The sequence below is a fragment of the Neofelis nebulosa genome, chromosome 13, assembly GCF_028018385.1.
Source record: "Neofelis nebulosa isolate mNeoNeb1 chromosome 13, mNeoNeb1.pri, whole genome shotgun sequence".
Lineage (NCBI taxonomy): Eukaryota > Metazoa > Chordata > Mammalia > Carnivora > Felidae > Neofelis > Neofelis nebulosa.
Window position 1 is genome coordinate 5,967,121 of NC_080794.1, and position 13,318 is coordinate 5,980,438.

Here is a 13,318-nt window from a genome sequence, read left to right on the forward strand (position 1 = left end):
GCGTTTCTGACTCTACATTAAAGGGCTTTCACGCGTTGCCAGACCTTCTGCAGGATGGCATCTCATGCGGAGCCCTTTATTTCATTTCCTCCTGTTTCCCCTTCTGTTGGGGATAGATAGAGGTAAGGAGAGGTGGAGGAGAGCGGGATTTGGGGGAAGAAAATGTGAACAGAGGATGGCCCCCCTCGCTGTTCCTCTTTCCCAGACTTCTCAACTTTGTCTCTGGACGTCCCACAGCACCTTGGACTTGGTTACATGCTCTACAGACCTGTGGAGAGGCTGTGTTAGTCGGCTAGGGTGGCCATAAAAAAGCACCATAAACTGGGACAGCTTAAACAACAGAAATTTATTTCCCCACAGCTCTGGAGGCTGGAAGTGCAAGACCAAGGTGTCGACAGGGTTGGCTCCTTCTTGGATGAAGGATCGGTCCCAGCCTCCTCTCCTTGGCTTGTCGATGGCTGTCTTCCCCCCTGTGTCTTCACATCATCTTCCCCTTGTATGTGCCTGGGTTGCGAACTCCTCTTCCTATAAGGATTGGTTTGGGGGCACCTGGGTGGCTCAGTCGGTTGAGCATCCGACTTCGGCTCAGGTCATGATCTCTCGGTTCACGAGTTTGAGCCCCACGTTGGGCTCTGTGCTGACAGCTCAGAGCCTGGAGCCTGCTTCGGATTCTGTGTCTCCCCCTCTCTCTGCCCCTCCCCTGCTCATGCTCTGTCTCTCTCTTTCTCAAAAATAAACATTAAAAGAAATTTTTTTTAAAAGGATTGCTTCAGGGCCTCATTTTCACTTAAAATGACCTCATTTTAACGTAACTACCCCTTTAAAGACCCTATCTCCAAACACAGTCACATTCCGGGGTCCTGGGGATTAGCACTTCAACATCATGGACGTGAACGTAGAACGTGAACCATAACAGAGGTGAAGCAGGAAGAGAAGTCAGCGAACGTGTGCGGAGTCCCTCCTACAAGCTTGGCCCTGTGCCAGGCAGCAAAGATAAAAGATAAGGAGACCTGGTCACATAGTAACCGAATCACTGAACGACAGCCCCGGATGAATGGGTAAGTGGATGGATCCATGACGGATGAAATGAATGAACGAACGTCAACTCTGCCGGGTACGGAGGCATAGCTGGGTCCAGGGCTGGCAGCCCGCTCCCCCCCCCACCCCCAATGACAACGGGGTCTCCGAGATAACGAGGGCAGTAAAGTGACGAAGGGGCCCCCACTCCCCCGTCCGGAGGGGCCGGCAGCCCTCGTCCAGTTGGCCAGGCCGCGAGCAGAGCCGTCACGCAGAGAGGGGCTCGGCGCTCCCGGATGAAAACCAAACTTTTCCTTCACGCTCACCCTGCCGGGCCCCGGGAGGCCCGGGGAGACACCCCCGCTGGGGGTCACAGCAGCCTGAGGCCACAAACCAGATGGAAGGACCCCACGAGCAACATCAAAGGTTAGCCATGCCGGGAGGACTACCGGTCACTGGCCGCGGCCAGCTGCTGTGCGGCAGGACAACGCTCCGTCCCTGGGGGCCCTGTCCCACCCGCGCGATGACAGTGAGAGTCTCCACATCCTCAGCCCCGTCCCCTTGAAACACTGTGCCCGAAACTGCGACCAGAAGCAGGGAGGCCAAGTTAGAGGAACAGAAAGGCGAGTTGCCTGTCAGGTTGGCAGCCAGAGATTCCTCCACTTACCACGAGCACTTCGACTACGTCACTCAGTTGTTACTGTTGGTGCCGCGAGAGCGTTTACTTAATCAGCCTTCAAAGAGATTTCCAAACGGGTATTTCTGTGACCAAACGGGGGTCAGAGCCCCTCCGACATCAATGGGAGCCGGCAGGGGGCAGGCCAGCTGCCGGTCATCTGATCTCCCCAGGCTGGGCACAAACTTTGAACCGGTTCCTGTCGGGTGTCTCTCTCAGACTCCCCATGACCCTGGTCATCGGTCAGTTCCTGAATTGCAACAACACACATACAAATGCACGCACCAACAGACCTCCCTTGCTTGGATGACTCCCTTTCATTGTTTTCCAGCACATTCTCCCTCAAGCCCAAACATAATCCCGTCAGAACGGCCGATCCTTGAATCTTTCCTTTATTACTGAAGATGTGGCTCAAAAGCATCACGCTGGTATTTCCTCTGCCCCAGTAGGGATTTTTATGGGGTTTTTATTTGGTTTCATTTTTGCCATGCTTCTGAGAAGGGTCCCTTTGTTGTTCCTTCACTCGTTGCTTAGATCCTCCGAGGCCGTCTCCTCAGAAAATCGTACAGTTCCCGCCCCAGACATGTATTCCGCCCCCCGCAAAAAACTTAGCTGAGAAAACCCCCATCTCTTATGGATTTTTAAGCAATAAAACAGTGGGTTCTGAGGGGACCCCCTGGCCCGGGAGAGGCAGAGGGGAGGCAGTGAGGGCCTGAGTCCTCAGCCTGGGGGTGAGGAAGAGCTCAGCACACCGGGGGAGTGGGCCCATTGTTTGTCTGCCCGGGACAGGAGCCCCTCCTTCTGGAAAATACTGCCTCCCCTGCTTAGCGCAGCGCTAATCATAGGGTCCAAATGCGAAACAGCCATGTGCTCAGAGATCCTTCCCTGGCCACAGTGATTGAGTCAGTGATGGTCATCTGACCCCAGCGAAGGCCATCGAGGCCTCTCTCTGGAACTTTGGAACTCCCAGCCCCTCTCTGGCAGTGATGCTGTGAGGTGTGATAAGCAAACTGCAATCGTGCACATTCCGTGTGGAGAAAGCTTATCAAAGAGATCAAAATCACTGTTTTGCTGGAAGATGATGTGAGAGAAAGGACAGAGCACCCAGCAGGGTCAGGTCCCAGCTGCAAGTGCCTCGGGCCCCTCCCCCCTTGTACAGTTGTCACACAGAGCTCCTTTCTGGAAGCCCCGACTGGTTTGAGCTGCACTTCTGTGCGTGTGACTAATACTAGAGTCCTCATTAAATACACCAGTGACTGGATGCTGGCCATCCTGCCTGAGTAAGACCAGCTGACCTCTGTTCTGGCCACAGAAACAGGAGGGGACCGAGGGGGGAAGAGGTGGGACAGAACTGACCCGGAAGCGGAGGCTGTTCTCCAAGGTGATGGAAGGCATTCGAATACAGAAGCCCCTGCAGCATTTTTTGAGAGGGTTTTTCAGTCTTTACCAAGTCAGTGCTTTTAGGACTATGGACTCTTAGGCAGAGGTGAGGACCTGGATGATTGAAGTGCTTCTTAGAACAGGTTTCAGGCGAGGGCAGCAATGGCGGCTTAGGCTGCGCGCTAACGACAGATCCATGGAAAACTCGGTGCTCCGGAAGAAAAAGCCAGTCATGACTCTCCTCGTGGGAAGGAAGCAGCTGTGCATCTGGCCGTCTCCTGTCGTCCACTGGCTACGTGGACAAATGGCCTCCAGGAGAGCTGGTGGCTCCGGGCAGTTGAACTGCCTCCTCCCTCAGTCTAACACCTGCCGGGACTGGGCCCCTCAGATCCCAGCTGCTCTCGCAATCCAGTTCCCAAATACGAGGCAGCTCCTGACACGCACACAGACCCACCAGAGGCCTCAGCTCAGCCCGTCACTGATCTTTGTCGGCCGGAGCCACGGGAAGGCCTCAAGTCAGAAGGGCCTGCCCAACTTCGCGGGAGGCTGCAGAATCCAGCTGAATCCCCTTACTCGTTCAAAAGGGGTCAAGGGAGGGCCACCGCCAGTGGCAGAGAATTTCAAAGCCACACAGGCCCTCTGGCACCACCCTAAGAAACGGATCCAATCCCGAGTCACAGAGGAAGCTGACACTCACTGAATCACCCGTCCACTTCCTCCTCCTCACAGCGGCTCGGCCAAGACCAGCAGCCACTTCCGAGGGACAACTTAGTGGCCGACACTTGGAAAAGTTGATGCCCAGAAGAAGAGCAAACGGGGCCACACTCACACGGCGGGAACCGCTGCCACCAACTTGGCTGTGACGCCCCCGCCCCCTGCATTTTCCAAAGGAAAGCTTCCCATCTTGTGACAGCCCCTGCCCTGCCCTGCACTGCCCTCGGCTGTGCTATTTTTCACTTCCCTGTTCAGAACACGGCCACAGTGTCCAAATGCCATGAATCATCACCACCGAGCAACGGCCCTTCAGCAGAGCAGGAAACCACTGAGCACCAGACCTAGAAGGAAGGGCTCCCTGCTGCAGCCCCCTTCTGCCCCAGCCGCCCATCTTGGCCTGAGGCCACAGCGGAGGCTGCGGGACAGACCTGTCGCTCCACGCACTCAGCTTCTCCACCATCGTCCCTGGTGGCTGCCCTCCACTCTCCGATCCACCCTTTGCACTATGTCACGGGCAGCCCCGGGCATTTCTGACTCTTCCAGAGGATTTCTTGGTTGTATTAGCTAAAGCCAGTCTCGGGAGAGAGGTGGGGAGATCCGTTCAGACCAAGGGAGATGCCGTCAGTGGACGTGGCATCGAGCGGAGCCACGAGCGGGACACAGGGGGCCAGCTCTCTGCCTGCAAAGAGCCTCAAAATTATGGCACGGATGTCCTCCCTGTCATCCAGGCCCCTTCATGACCAGAACCTTGTGGCCTTCTAGGCAGGTGCCCAAAAGTAGCCGCAAGTGAGCCTGTGATTAAGTAAGTCAGTGAAGGATTATGGGCCTCAAAGAGCATCCAGCTCTTCGGTGGGGGCTCCGGGCTCCTCTGAATGGTATACGTCTGCTCTCACGCCAGGCTCAGAACCCGATATGAAGTCATTACCTTCACCTCTGCTTAATCACAGACAGTGCCATTCAAAACCAAAACGATGTTGGAAATGCAAAGCTACGCGACAAGATCACTTTTAACCTATCACGTTGGCCAAGACCCTAAATATCCACAACGGCAACAGTCAGTGTTGGCCAGAGAGTGGGAACGGATGGCTCTCCTCCGTGCTGGTGGACACAGAGTGCTACACATCTTCTGGAGGCAGTTTCACCCTGTGCATTCCAGTTATTAAGGAGCGGCCTTTGACTCCCGGATTTCAACACAAGGAATTGCTCCTCAGCTGAACAAGCAGCAAAACGCACAAGATCTAAGTACGAAGAGAGCACACACGCACACAAACCGGAAAAACCTAGATGTGAATGAGCCCGTGCATTATAGTACGTCCAATGAAATACCGTGCGGCCGTTACAAATAATGTTGGAACTCTACCTCCAACGCCACAGAACAATATCAGCACAAATCACTTTGGCAAATGACACGTAGAAGACAAAACACATACAGCCCATTTATGTAACCGTGTGTTGATGGTATGCATGCATAAAATACATCTGGGAGGTTTATCAAGTTGTTAGCAATGCTCGTCTCTGCAGAGGTGGATTTCAGCGTAACATTTCACCTTTTTTTCACATTTTCTGTATTTCTTAAAATTATCTACAAGCAACGTGAAGTATTTTTAGGATCAGTGAAAATATGTATTTATTTTCCTTTTTCAAACCCAAAGCGATCCAAAAGCAAAACCTGTCTTCCTGGCGGGCAGTATCTGTCCCAGAGAAGCTGCATGTGCTCGTTCTGGTAGAAGGTGTTATTGCAGATCATTCTACCAGGAGGCCTTGGGTTCCAGGAGCCTGGGTGGCTCCGTCGGTTAAGCATCCGACTCTGGATTTCAGTCGTGATCTCCTGGTTTGTGAGTTCCAGCCCCGCACCGGGTGCTCTGTGCTAACAGTGTGGAGCCTGCTTGGGATTCTCTCTCTCTGCCCCTACCCTGCTCGTGCTCCTTCACTCTCTCTCTTTCAAAATAAATAAATAAACTTTAAAAACAAAAAAAGAGACCTTGGGTTCTACCTTGTTTCCCCTGAGTTCTGATGGGCTGAACTGGGTCCACCTGTGCTTTTTTGAGCAGCCCCTGTGTGTACTCGATTTATCAGGATGGCTGGCCAGGGTTGGGTGAAGGCCGGGGCATGTGAGGGTCTTCTCCCGCAGGTGCCAAATATCCAGCGTGGTCATCAAATCCCAGATTTCAGTGCCACCCAGACAGGTCTATGTTGCCAAGGGATTTCAGATGTTTTGAAAGTATATGAATCACAACACTTTATCTACTCAGCTCCAGAAATAAATTCCAGGAGACCCTGGAAGAGCATAGAAATCTAAAACCAGAAAGAGCTTTAAGCAGATCATCTATTCTAGAAACAATCTAAGTGTCCATTGATGGATAAAGGGATAAAGAAGATGATAGATAGATAGATAGATAGATACACGCACAACAGAATATTACTTGGCCATAAAAAATAAGATCTGTGTGACAACACAGAGGGATCTTGAGGGCATTACGTTAAGTGAAATAAGTCAGACAGAGAAAGACACATACTGTATGATATCACTTGGACACAAAATCTAAAAAGTAAAACAAGGGAACCAACAAAACAAAATGAAAATCATAAATACAGAGAACAGAATTGTGATTGCCAGAGGAGGAAGGGGCTGCCAGAGGGGCAGGTGGAAAGATGAAGGGGGTCAAGAGGTACAAACGCCCAGTTATGAAATAGGCAAGTCATGGGGTACAAGAGACAACATGGTGACCTGTAAGTTACCAAGGGCGTAAATCTAAAAATTAACGCTGGGTGGTAACAGATGTTAACTAGACTTACTGTGTTGACCATTTTACAAGATACACAAATATCAAATTGTTATGCTGTAGGCCTGAAACCAATACAATGTTACATGTCAATTATACCTCAATTAAAACAATTTTTTTTCTTAAGTATCTCTTCTGGACCTCGCATTTGACACGTGAGGGAACCAAGGCACGGAGAAAGTGAAGTGACTTGCCCAAGGTCACACAGCTTAAGGGTGACGGAGCCCAGAAGAGAACTTGTGTCCCCTGACCTGCAATCTGAGGTTCTTCATGCTTTATCACAACTGGGACCAGCACGTGGGTGGAGGTGGATAGTAGCAGAAGGTGTCCTTCGTACCTTCAGAAACTCCTCCTGTGAGGGGTCCAGAATGGACTACCTTGATCCCAGGCTCTGGAGAAGGGTCTAGTTAGAGTTACATGTAGGCATTCTTAACAAAGATGTCATACATTTTTCTATAAGGCGGTGTGTATAAAGTTTTCATCACAGTTTCAAAGGGATCTCACTGTGCAACAAAAATTAAGAACCAATGAACTAGACGGTGGGTTGGCAAACTTTCTGTACAGAAATTTTACAGAAAGCAAATACTTTGGCTTTGCAGGCCATATGGTCTCTCTGTCCCAATTATTCAGCTCCCTCATACAGCTCCCATGCCCCCTGTACTGCAAAAGCAGTCACAGAAAATACAGGAACAAATGGGCATGGCTGTGTTCCAATAAAACTTTATTGACAAAAATAAGCTGTGGGCCATATTTGGCCTAGGCGGTGCTTTGCCAACCCCAAGCCAGAGGATCTGATCAACTACCTTCCCCTTACTTCACGTTTTGCTTCTGGTCATATAATCACTTGCCAAGCTCCCTCTTTTATCAGGTGAACTGAAAGACGGCCATATTCCTGCGGACCCGGCTCTTTGCCAGGGACCACCAAGGAAGTGGGGAAACACACAAAGGGAATTTGTTTCACTTTTTCATTAAACAACAAGTTCTTTGAATTCTTAATTGGAAACTTTCACACATGAATTGAGGTTGCCGCAACTCATTTCCTGCAGTCCTGCTCACCGTTTATTTTGAGCAAAATAATTGTCAGACGTGGAGGGTGACCTTTGACCTCCGGTGGCTGCCTGCGATATACTTTACGGGCTCATTTGCATGTGGGGCGTTAGAAACACACTGGCATATTCTTCTCTTTTTACATCAAATTCTGATTCCTTGATTAACTAGGAACTAAAACAAGATCTCAAGACAGAACACGGCCACGAAGGACTGGGGACTGTTTTCCCCCCTTTCAGTTGTTGGCAAGGAGACTCCTCGATTCAAATCAGGAAGCAGGGCTGAGCACAGCACCCATTGAGTCAGGCCCTGTGAGGGAGGGGGTGGCCACTGCACAGAGCACAGGATGGGGATCCAGGATATTTGTCCCCTGCTCTCGTACAAAAGGTGAGATTTATAAACAACAGGGAGTCTTTCCTCTGTTGGACCTCCATGCAGGACCTGTCACTCTCCTGCCCGACAGCCCCTGACCCATGCTGAGAAGGCAGAGACGAGGAGGGAGAGGACAGAGTGGTTCTCTCGGGGAGTCTGTCCCTGCCCTGATTAGGACAGAGAGGGAGGGGCAGAACTGAAACTGAGAGAAGATGGCAGGACAGCCTCCCTCAGCCTTGCCCAGCCCCCTCTCTGGCCTTGACCTTTGCAAATTTTGGTAGCAAAAGGACTGAGTCAGTTAGTCTTAAATGTGAGAGGCAGGTGTTTTTCCATTAATATGACATTCGCTCTAAAGACAACATGCCCATATACATCAGAAACACCCCTTGTGGACGCTTGCTTAGAGGTGGGGATGTTTTCTGGGTTATAGACCCCTTTTCATGCCTCAACATTAGGACACACATGAACACACCTCTCCAAGGGATACAAGAGATGAAAACTCTCCTTCCAAAAGGAGGACAGAGGCAATGAAAGATCTGGTGATGAGCCAATGTGAGTCCAGGACTGGGGCTCCCACCGGGTGTCCTGGTCCCCTTCCATGCTTCCATCAAGCTGGCTCCTACTGACAACAGTTCCAACAACATCTCAAGAGGCTTCCAGAAGATTCGGAGGTGCCCCGTTGTCTTCCTTTTTTTCTTTAAGTCCGGATATGTTTTCCAGCCTTCCCATGGAAAATCCCTGAGCGGGCCACTTCCTGTTTTTGTTTTGTTTTCCTCCCTCCCTGACTGGTGTGACCTTTGACCTTCTGTCCTCTTTCAGGATCTGATCTTCTGCTCAAACTGGGAAACTAATCCCTGGTGCCAAACAGTACATTCGGCACCCAGCTGGGAAAAGGGGGCGTTCTACCTCAGCCCTGCTCACTCCCTGTGATGTGCTTAAACAAACCCGTTCTCTTAAGGGTCCTCTGAGTTGCTTTCTCACCTAAGAAAAGGGATGCTGAGGAGGATAGGAGATTTGGTTTTGGAGATGCTTGCCCAAAGAAGCACAAATTTTAGTCACAAGTGTTTCTGAGTTCTGATCCACTTTTATCTGGGGCTAGGGAGTATCCTTTTGCTTCGCTAACTAGACCAGGTAGGAGGGTGCCCTGGTGCTGGACGGTTCTTTTTCCTTCTTTCCACTGCTTTGTCCCCTTGCTCTGGGCCCAGCATTCCTGGCCTACCTAGAGAGAGTAGGAGCTGGCCCAAGGCCACTCTTCTAAGCGTCTTCTCAGCTCTGCAGTCCTATTTCCAACACGGTGTCTTTGCTTTGTTTATTCTCTACTTCCCACTCCCGGGCAAGGACGGGCACATGGCAGGCAGGCCTCTCCAGCACCGGCCACCAACATCGCGCCACAGGCCATGGCTCTAGATCAAGCTGGCTGGAAACTCCGGGCCCCCACCATCTCCAGAGGGGGAACATGTGACACGGTCAGACAAAGGAGGTGTTAACTATGCGCTGGTCTAACGGGGAATTTCCCCAAGCACATCTGGCATATACGAGTGAAAAGGAAGAGAGAAGATACCGAACAATAAACCACCACTGCCTCTGAGAATTTACTGTCTGGAGCAGGGGTCCACTGCTGCATCATGAGGGCCCCTGGGTTGAGCCCTGCTTTCCCTTGGTCACCAGCTCCCTGGGTGACCTTCGCGAATACACTGAACCTCTCTGGGCCTCAGCTGTGCTCTCTCTGCTGATGCCGGAAGAGCCCAGACGAGTGGGCGGGGGGCGGGGGGGGGAAGGTGCTTCCAGTTGGAAAGAACAACGGTGAGCGAAGGTGAAATCCGGAGGCACCTGGCTCCATCACTGTCTGTCAAGCCCAGCTAGATCTCCCTTAAATCTTACCTCAAGGAAAGGTCACCCAAATTCACATCACAGGAAAATCTGAAGTTTACTCTATTCTCTAAATTGTTTTCAATTTCCCATGGGGGAAAGAGACGCATTCATTTTGTTAATAAGCAAAGGCCTTATTTCTCCACCTTCGGTAGTATAAATGTCAAGGAAAAAAAAAAGAAAAATCTTCAAGTTCAATCAAAAGACAGTTCCAGCATTTTGAAAAAGTCAAGTGGAGATAAAACAGATGATCCTCTGGGGGGGAAAAATGCACCAAAGTGGCCTTAACTCCAAAACCATAATACCTTAAATTATCTAATGTTTAATTCTCTCAAAAAGGCCTCATGGAAATGTAAAAAAAAAAAAAAAAAAAAAAAAAAAAGTTAAAAGCATAGACAGTGCAGAAGAGCCCAGATGAGTCCGGGTTTCTGACACACTGAGATGAATCAAACAAGAAGGCTAAGGAAGCCACGGATGGACAATGAGACGTACGTAGAAGTCAAGCCGTAACGTACAGCTCAGATTTCTGAAGGCGAATTCCTATCAGCCAAGGGGTGAAAGCACCCAAATGGCCATCGATGGATGAATGGATGAACCAAGCATGGTACATCCATACAATGGAATAGTGTTCAGCCTTAAAAAGGAGGAAAATTCTGACCCAGGCTACCTAGATGAACCTTGAGGACATTACGCTAAGTGAGATAGGCCGGTTTCAGAAGGATAAATGCCATGTGAGTCCACTCAGACAAGGCCCCTAGAGGAAGCAAATGCATAAACACAGAAAGTATGAATGTGGTTGCCAGGGGCTGAGGGGGAAGGGGAGGAATGCAGACTTACCATTTAATGGGTGCCGACTTTCAGCTGCGGATGATGAAAAAATTCTGGATGGGGGTGATAATGGCACCACCACGTGAGGAAGTTCAACCCACAGAACCGCACACTCAGAAACGGTTAAGAGGGTAAACGTTATGTGCACTTTGCCACCATTCGACTTTCTTTATTGAAAACTTTTAAAACTTCAGAGCTCTGGATAAAGAGGACCGAGGGACTAAACCTTCCCCCTCTTTACATGCACACATGCCAGCTCTTCTCCGAGAAACCCACTGATTGTGCCTTTCATTTAGGGCCCTCAAAGACTGATGCATCCACACACCCAAGCTTCTGCTTCAGAACTTAGCTGGAGCCACCACATCCACATCTGTGAGGCAGAAAAAGGGCAGCGCTTTGCCCCATTTGACTAATGGAAAAACCAAGGGTCATGGAGGTTAAGTAGCTTGCTCAAGGTTACACAGTTCACAGGGTCTGCCCCAGTGAAAAGTTCCTGGTGGAGCTGTCTCCAGATTTATAACCCCCCAAAGCATTCAGTAAACACAGGACAAAATCAACGTTGGTCTGGAGAGACGGGGACGTGCCAGGACCAATTTCCAAAATGAGTTCTAAAACCAGCGCCCCGTGGACAAACACATTCCCGAAGGATTCACATTCATTTGCTGAAAGCGTGTTCGCAGAGCCCCTCCTGTGGCCGGACTCTGTTAGGCTCAGCGTCCCGAGTCCTGGTCCCTCCCAGAGCACTGGGCGGTGGGTGGGAAGTGCAGAGATGGGGCAGCAGTGAGGGTGCCCGGAGCACAGGGGGGCAGTTCCGGGTCCCTTGGAGGGGCAGCCCATCCAGTGAGGCCCGGGGGCCACGTGTGCAAAGGCCCAAGATGCACAGAACCTGGTCTTTTCAGAGAGCCACCCCTTCGCTCTCCCACATGCCCCATTTTTCCCTCGAGCCCGGATCGTTCCCCTCCTCCTACAGGCATGTCGTTCCACCCCCCCACCCCTGGTTACAGACCTGCAGTAAAGTCCACATCCACCTCAGCTATACCTCCCACCGTCAGCCGCTAAAGTTGCTGTAACAGAGGACCACAGACTGGACCACCTGAACCACGGAAACGTATTGTCTCACAGCTCTGGAGGCCAGAAGTCCAAGATCAAGGTGTCAGTGTTGGGTTCCCTCTAAGGGCTGGGAGGGAGAATCCGTTCCAGGCCTTTCTCGTTGCCTTGTCGATGTCCGTCACCCCTCTGTGTCCCTTCACTTCATCTTCTCTCTGTAGGTGTCTGCCTCTGTGTCTCTGGGTCCAAACCCTCTTTTTTAGAACAACACCAATCAGGTTGGGTTGGGGCCTATCCTAATGACCTCATCTCCAAAGACCTTACTTCCAAAAGAGGTCACAGCCATGGGTTCTGGACCTTAAGACTTCAACATTTTTTGGGGCGCCTGGGTGGCTCAGTCAGTTAAGTGTCTGACTTCAGCTCAGGTCATGATCTCATGGTTTGTGGGTTCGAGCCCCACATTGGGCTCTGTGCTGACAGCTCAGAGCCTGGACCCTGCTTCGGATTCTCTGTCTCCCTCTCTCTCTGTTCCTCTCCTGCTTGCACTCCGTCTCTGTCTCTCAAAAATGAATAAACCTTAAAAAAAGTTCGAAACCCTTCAACATCTTTTGGGGGACGAAGGATACACAATTCAACCCTCCGCATCTCTCTGCTTTCCTTTGTAGCAAAAAGTCCTCAAGAGTCATCTAGACCCAGGGAACCAATCCTGGGGCCAAGGGCTCTCCCTCTGTCGTCCGAAATGTCACTTCTTCCTGATGATCCTCAGACGTGTACCTCTAGCCTCTGCATCGCCAAGGAGCTACCGACTCCCGTGCCTCCATTCCTCACTTCAGTAAACGACACCCCTATTCAGAGCAAAGCAACCGGTCATCCTTGACTATCCCCTTTTCCCCTCACGCTTGACATCAGCAAGGACGGCTTTATCTTCAGCATCTGTTACAAATGCTGGGCCACCTCCTCGCCATCACCCCTCCCCTGGAGCAGTGAAGGAACCTCCTAATGGCTCCACTAAACTCATGTACTCCTTCCCCACACGGCAGCACGGGATCATGGGAATGGCTACCGTGATGTGAGCAAGAGGGTTGCCGTGGCGTCCAGCCTCCCTTCAGAACGTGGCCCTGTATCAGCTTCTTCCAGATCCCCCCCACCCCACCCCCCACCCCCACGCAGCCCTGCGGAGACTCAGATTAGTTCCACATGGAGCCACAGCCTCTCCATCTTCCTGCCTCACTCTGAGGGCTCCTTTAGAACTGTGCCTGTCTCTGCAACACCATTACCCTTCATAAGTCCAGGACCCACGCGTGCCCTCGGTCAAGCTTCACGCCTTCCCAGGACAGCAGCCCTCCGTGTCGTTCCCCCAGACATTGGCCCTGCTTCCCTCCAGCCACATCCCCCACCCCCTTACCGCCGCCTCCCATCCCTCTTGCCATCCTGATCGGCCTTTCTCCCTGCACCTTCCCCCCCTTGTTGCTCCCACCCATGCCTTCCCCCTCTTTAGGACTCAGCCTGAATTAAAGTGTTGCCTTCTCCCCTGCCTGGGCCAGCTAACTGGCCCACTGACTGTCCTAATTAACTCGGAGGGGTG

The 13,318-nt window shown here is 51.3% G+C and overlaps 1 long non-coding RNA gene across 1 annotated transcript; it reads right to left on the minus strand.

Annotated features, from left to right (window-relative positions):
• Positions 1–326: 326 nt before the first annotated feature.
• On the minus strand, positions 327–12,862 carry LOC131492558 (uncharacterized). The gene is made up of 2 exons (XR_009252136.1): positions 1,685–12,862; positions 327–975 (listed from the first exon to the last, which is right to left on the minus strand). It is a non-coding gene; the product is annotated as an uncharacterized LOC131492558 (long non-coding RNA).
• Positions 12,863–13,318: the final 456 nt, after the last annotated feature.